The sequence below is a fragment of the Scylla paramamosain genome, chromosome 8, assembly GCF_035594125.1.
Source record: "Scylla paramamosain isolate STU-SP2022 chromosome 8, ASM3559412v1, whole genome shotgun sequence".
Taxonomy (NCBI): domain Eukaryota; kingdom Metazoa; phylum Arthropoda; class Malacostraca; order Decapoda; family Portunidae; genus Scylla; species Scylla paramamosain.
This window is the reverse complement of record NC_087158.1, coordinates 26,089,540-26,097,039: the sequence shown is the minus strand read 5'-3', so window position 1 is coordinate 26,097,039 and position 7,500 is coordinate 26,089,540. Positions and strand designations below refer to the sequence as shown.

Sequence of the window (7,500 nt, the reverse complement as noted above, 5' to 3'; positions counted from 1 at the left end):
TGTGACATAAATGTTAGTTGTGTAGTAGTAGTAGTAGTAGTAGTAGTAACATAGTCGTGTGTTCTACGTGCGATATACCCAATTTTCAATAACAACGACAACACACACACACACACACACACACACACACACACACACACTCACACACACATTAAACCAGCCTTAATTAAGAATATGATTTGCGACGTAAGAGAACACCACAGAAAAAAAAAATAAATAAACTGTGGGAACCATTATGAAACAAAGTGTACAAAAAACGTAACTAGATAGCACATATTACGTAGATTTAACTTCAACCTCTGCTTCTTTAGGTCCTTGCGGCTCAACCTCTATAATGGTAAAGGATACCAATAAAGAAAGGAGAGAGAGAGATAGATAGATAGATAGATAGATAGATAGAGAGAGAGAGAGAGAGAGAGAGAGAGAGAGAGAGAGAGAGAGAGAGAGAGAGAGAGAGAGAGAGAGAGAGAGAGAGAGATTAGCAGCAAAAGACACGAGGAATATTTTTTTTTTTATCCTCTCCCCTTTTCCTCCTTTCCTTCATCTCCATGTCCTCCCCTCCCTTGCTTCCTTCCTTCCTGTTTCCATTCCATAGCGTTTGGTAGGATTTACGCTCTCTCTCTCTCTCTCTCTCTCTCTCTCTCTCTCTCTCTCTCTCTCTCTCTCTCTCTGCATTTTCATTTGATTCACACTTCTTGAAACTTTCGCTTCCTGACTTCCCTCTCTCCTGCGCCTCCTCTTGCCTCTCCTCGCCCTTCATTTCTTCACCTTCCAGCATACCACTCTAGCTCAGTAGTTCCCAAACTGGGGATCATGGCCCAGGGGGGGGGGGGCGCTTACAGCAAAATTTCTGGGGCCATAAGCTGAGGCTATATACACATAAAAATCCCAAGGTCCACCACACTAGAACAATATGAGGGGGAATGAATAAAATTACAGGTATTGCTGGATTTTTTTTTTTTTCATAATGGACCTTAATAAATGTAGGACTACAGACAGTCACTGTTGTCACGAGATGTGGACTGGGGGGGAAGGTGGGGCGGGGCATGGATGAGGATCATATATGAAAGTTTGGGAACCACTGCTCTAGCTGGTCAAGGGGTCATCGTTGTTAACATTCTTGTAAGCGTTGCCTCCTTGCGAACACTCCACCACCGTGACCGTAAAGTGATGCTACTAATGAACGCCTAACCTAACGTACCTTAATCTAACCTAACCTAAACCAATGTAATCTAACCTAACCTAACCTAATCCAACCTAAGCTAAACTAACATAGCCCGACTTACTTTCTAACCTTACCTAACCTAACCAGACTTAACATTACTTAACCTAAGAGCATAGCCTAACCTAATCTAGTCTTGCATAACATAAACTATCCTATTTTAACCTAACCTAGCATAATCATGAGCAGAGAGGAGCAGAAGATGATAAACATTGATCTAAGACGGAGATGATTTCACGAGTTGCAAACAACCTCTGATGACAAGACGCGTAAATCGGTTTAATTCTGCCTTAGTGTCTCATGTTCAGTCGACTTGTGTGGATAAGAGCTCGTTATTTTAGATTTATATGATTTTGTGATGCGCATGTATTATTCATTTGGTGATTTAGACTGTAGGTTAATGACTTAGCACAGGAAGTACAGCTGCATTAATATCATGAGTTTGAAGCAATGAGATGCGATATAATTATAAAATAAAGAAATAAAACTGCCACATGAAGGCATTAGTGTGTGACAGGCATGAAAAGCAACAACAAAAGTAATGTACTGGAGGTATTTTGGATCGTCACGGCAATAAAATTAACACTGAAACACTAAAAATAAATACATGAATTGCGAGAGGACGGAACCAGCTGCCAGACTCAGCCGTGCGACGTAACACAATTAGCGCGTCCAAAACTCGCCTAAAGTGACGTCTGTGATACTGTTGATGCGGCGGCGAGTGACGAGTGACGAGCCTGCAGTGAGCCGCGAGTCAGCTGATAGTGTACCCGCCCACTGCATGATGAGACGTGTTGTGTGGAAGTGTAGTGGCTTGTTGGGGCTAATTAGTGTTGATGTGGCTCTCTAGCAATGAATGTCGTTTTATTTGTTTATTTCTCTCTCTCTCTCTCTCTCTCTCTCTCTCTCTCTCTGCTTAGGTAGTCGTACATAACAGTTCATCATTATGTCCATTTATCCCAAACAGAACTCATCCCAAGTTCAGCGTCTATATATATAAAATTGTATAAATGTGTAAAGATACAAATGCTCATACAAATGTTTATAAATGGAACAGAAGTTATCATATGAAAGAGATCCGCCAAAACCAAGCAGAGCGAGTGATGCGATAGGTGAAGATTGTTGTCTAATAGTGCTCTTTTGCCTGAAGCATCTGGTACTATTACTGCTTCCCCGGGCAACAGTAAAGGTTCCCCCCCTCCCCCCCCTGTTGCAGGAAACCAAGGGACGTAAGGCTCAAAATGGTGTGTGATGTGGTGATGTGCAGTGCTGCCGTGTTTCTTTAAGCCGATGAACTGTGTGTATGTGTGTGTGTGTGTGTGTGTGTGTGTGTGTGTGTGTGTGTCCAGTGTGTTGCCGGGGGGGAGAATTGATTGATGTGGCTTGTATGGTATAGGAAACGGAAGGAAAAAAAAAAAAAAATGTTTCTCACCAAAATTCGACCAAACTAAATCTTGCATGGAAACTTGATTGTGTGTGTGTGTGTGTGTGTGTGTGTGTGTGTGTGTGTGTGTGTGTGTTTTCTTACTTACTGTTATTGTTATTGGTTATATCGTGCGTACAACAGAAGCCTATATTAGTACTCCTACTACTAATAGCTATTATAACGCTATTGTTTTTTCTTGGGCAACAATAATGATTACATATTAGCTATTACCGTATTATTATTATTATTATTATTATTATTATTATTATTATTATTATTATCATTATTATTATTATTATCATTATTAGTGTGTATGTGTGTGTGTGTGTGTGTGTGTGTGTGTGTGTGTATGTAAAGTTGCATTAATAAAAATTCTGGACTTCCCCCAAACAATTAATGGCTTCACATAATTGTATTAGAATTCCGTGCAGAACGTTATTGTTGTTTCAGACACTTTTAGTCGTCACCGCGCCCCCTGTGTGTGTGTATGTGTGTGTGTGTGTGTGAAGAGGCGGCCATAAAGGTGAGGCTCGCTTACCTGCCCTGCCTAGAGCCTCACACATTGGCTGGGGGGGGAAAGTCACTCGAGCCAATGTGTTGTGAAGCCTCGAGCTGCTAGTCGAATCAATCAGTTACTAATTCACTTCGTTATAATGCAAGCCACCGCTTCCTGTTCGCGTTGTTATTATAAGGATGGGAGTTTATTAAATGTAATCATTGGACATGGTGGTACACAATGGCTTCATTGAACCTGAACAGGAAATGGTACAGTAATTGTTATGGTTTTGTACTGGATGAAGATTTTGAGTCAGGACCAGACGGTAATTGATGCACGAACAGTATCCACGGTGAGAGAGAGAGAGAGAGAGAGAGAGAGAGAGAGAGAGAGAGAGAGAGAGAGAGAGAGAGAGAGAGAGAGAGAGAGGGTGGGGGTGGGGGGGGAGTTCAATGGCGGTAAGCTGCCTTTATCACTTGAGCTTTTCTTCGTCACAAAATGAGGATAATGATAAAACACCACAATGTTTACTCTTCAAGGCAGCGCTGACACGTTGCCCTTAACATTACCTAGTCAGTGAAGCAAAACAAAGTGCTTCAGAAGGACCAAGGCTTCATGAGCACAGTTGATCCAAACCCGTGCTGTCTCGTCACCACAGTAAACCCCAGTGGAGAAAGAGATCAAACTTACGACCAAGCTGATGAGAACCGAGCTGAACGCAGTCAAGGGGATCAACATTTGTAGACGTCAGAGAGAAAAGGAAATAGAGAATCATCGCAGCCACTCCAGGTATACTTGATGATGGTTAGGTTAGGTTAAGATAGATAAAATAGGTAGATGAAAGGGAGATAGACACATGGATAAATTGAGTTAGGCTAGATACTTGACCCTAATGTGAGATATATTTTCAAAGACCACGGAAATGACTAGTCAGGTTCCCATGGATATTTTCCCCATCAAACCCAGTCAAACTAATACCAGAATTACGAAAACGCCCTTGAAAACCCCGAGCAAATTTTACCATAACATGTTTGAAGTGGTGGAAATGAGACTCTGAAGTGTTTATGAATGCCTTGCTTGAAAACTCTTGCAATGCTCACTACTTGTTGCAAATAGTCGAGATTGAGGCTGAAATGTTTGGTAATGGTTGTCCCTGTCTTATAGCGTCTCAGTACAGCAGTCTGCCGCTAGATGGCCGGCACTGGGAAGAGGCGTGGAAGGGGGAGGAGGGCCACACCGCCTTCATGGACTATTGGAAGCTGTTTCGCCCTCAGTTATTGGGCAGGATGCAACTCTCTCTCTCTCTCTCTCTCTCTCTCTCTCTCTCTCTCTCTCTCTCTCTCTCTCTCTCTCTCTCTGCTGCCTGCCATGAAAAGCCTCAACTCAAAAAAAATGTATTTGCTTCGACTTTTTCATTTCCTGTCTGATTTGGCTTCAAGTGGAAAGCTGAGTTGCCTTATAGAACAGAGAGAGAGAGGAGAGAGAGAGAGAGAGAGAGAGAGGAGAGAGAGAGAGAGAGAGAGAGAGCATAATAAAGTGCAAAAAAAAAAAATATATGGTGGGGAAAGAGGAAAGCGGAACTCAAGGGACCAAAGGATGAGAGAGCAAAAAAAAAAAAAAAGAAAGAAAAAAAAGAAAAAAAATAGAGAGAAAACAAATTAAAAACGATCAAAGTCACGAATGATGAAAAAAAAACTCCCTTGAAACACACACACACACACACACACAGAGGTAATTAGCGTGTGTTTATCTTATTAGCCTTTCGGTCTGCAGTAAAGTAACGAAGTGAGATAACGACTCTCTCTCTCTCTCTCTCTCTCTCTCTCTCTCTCTCTCCCGGTCAATGCCCCCTGCGAAGTCTCATCCATTCTCCACATCAGTCACCCACGGAGGAGGACAAAACCTGGGAAGAGAATGGGGAAAATGAAGAGCGATGTGGGGTGGGGAAAGAGCAGGAGGAGGAGAAGGAGGAGTGAAGAGAGAATGGGAGTAGGGGGGAAATGAATCACACAGGAACACAAAGGAAGAACATACACCAGTAGCTCTGTTGTTGTTGAGTGATGTAGGTTTGTAAAAGAGAGAGAGGAAAAAAAAGAAGAAGAAGAAAGAAGAGGAAAAAGAAGATAAGAAGTGATATGTTGGTGCGGAATATGGAGATGGAAGGGAATCAACGTTGGCAGGTAAGGTTGGTTGAAATGTATTACCTGTATGTGGAGGGAAAGGTGGAGGAGGTGGAGCTAGAGTGGTGCTTCTATCCACTACTAAGGCATTGATGGTTTTATTGATGTGGTATTAATAGTGTTATCGGGTGTGCTGTCTTTCATAGGTATAAACTGATAGGTGAATTAATACAGGTAGATTAATTAATAAGGTAATCATTGAAGACAGTGAAGGTAAGCGATGAAATAAAAAAAATGTTCATCATATTTCTTTTCGATATTTTTATTAGAGTCACGAACTTGTTTTGGTGGACTGAAAATGTGTGTTTTTTTTTTCTTTTCTCTTCCGTGTAGCGTAAAATGTTGTCCATATTTTCCAGTATTATGAAGCAACATTTTTCTCTGCCGGAGTGTATTGTGCCGTGCGATTCAGGGCTTAACAATGCCACTATTCCCTGGAAGTATTGTATTTCTTGCGTAAAAAAAGATATGGACATGTTTTCATTAAGTAAGGATCGCTGTGTGCTGTGCCTGGCCGAGGGTCGCCTGCACTAAGGGGTTGTTATAGTCATTGCGCTGTTTTGCCCTGAACTTGTTTTCACATTATGATAAGTGCCGTCCTCTTTTTCAATTAAGATCTGCAGACTTGCCTCATTAATATTCCTTTTTGACTTTTTCTTCGTTCACGGGGAAGCTCTGGGATCAAGAGTTTTTCCAGAATATTTTTAGTTAGTGAGATATTTTTTCCAATAATCACTCTGTAATTTGTTGACTTAATTCATATTTCCTCTTACATCGTATTTGAACCTCCGAAATATTTTTGTTTATAACGAAAATATTTTTTGGAACGTTTTCAATGAGGAAGATTTTTTCAAGTAAAAAAGAAAAAAAAAAAAAGAAAAAGAAAGAAATGTAAAGACATATTTAGTTTATAATTATGAAGCTTATTTTTCCTTTCGTTCCCTTTTCTCACTTTATGAAAAAGAAATTCTGGAATCTTTTCTTTTTCTTTTTCATTTCACGAGAAGAATTCTGAAATTTTATAACAGACACGTGAAGTCCCTGGTGTGCTGTGAGAGTCTAAGAGGGGGAGACACGCAGCATGGTGGAGAACGTGGCGGCGGTGGTGGTAGTAGTGGCGGTGGTGGTGGAGAGGGTGGTGGTGGTGGTGGTAGTGGTGCCGGTGGTGCGTTCGTTGCGCTGCCTGCCCCGGGGTGTCGCCAGTGCCGTGTAGCGCCCCTTGTTGGCACTCAGGCACACCACGCTCACGCCTGAGAGATGAGAGAGACATCTGTTGAATGTTTGTGAATGCGAGGACACTCAGGAGAGGAGAGAAAGGAAAGGGGGAAAGAGAAGGCAAGGAGAGGCAGACGGGGAAATCTTGAGTCGTACAAGTGGGCTGACACACACACACACACACACACACACACACACATAAAAAAAAATCATGTATGTAGGTAACCAATTATTCTTGCTACTTCTCTTCCTACTCCTTCTTTTTCCCCTCCTCCTCCTTATTTCCCTCCTCCTCCTCCTCCTCCTCCTCCTCCTCCTCCTCCTCACAAAGAAAGATTGAAATTCATAAACACACAAACAACCCTTTGAGACGATTACGAGGAGATGCGATTGGAAGGTCTACGGTAAACTTCACAATATTGACTCTCGAAGTTTCTGTTTGAATGAGGAAGTAGCGGCGCGATGGGAACACGGAGCCCTTCTTCCTGTTAAAGCCGAGCAGTGTAGCGCCACGACTGCAGCATGGTAGAGAGGAACATGAAAAACAAATAAAAGTAAAGACACAGGTTGGAAATGTTAAAAAAGAGAAATAATAAAAGAAAGTACGATGGAATAAATGGATAAATGAATAAATAAAGAGGAATAAAGTGATAAAATTGAATAAAGTAAGAGTGAAAATGACTAATAAAGGAAAAGAAATTAAAAAGGAAAAAAAGAATAAAAGGAAAATAAAACAAAATAAAACAATACAATGAGATGAAGAAATTAATAAATAAAGCAGATATGGGGAAATGGGTGAGATGGGAGGGAAAAATGGGTGAGGGTGGGTGCGACAGATGGGTGGGGTTGAGCTGGGTGGGTCGGGTGGGGTGGGGTGGGCTGGGGTGGTGGGGTGTGGGATAGGGGTGGGTTGGGCGCCTTTTCTCTTCTCTATTGTTTTATATTTTTCCATGTTTACTTA

The 7,500-nt window shown here is 41.7% G+C and overlaps 1 long non-coding RNA gene across 1 annotated transcript in view; it reads left to right on the top strand.

Moving 5' to 3' along the window:
* The window catches only part of LOC135103041 (uncharacterized), a 104,472-nt gene that overhangs the window by 686 nt on the left and 96,286 nt on the right, over positions 1–7,500 (top strand). The window lies entirely within an intron of this gene.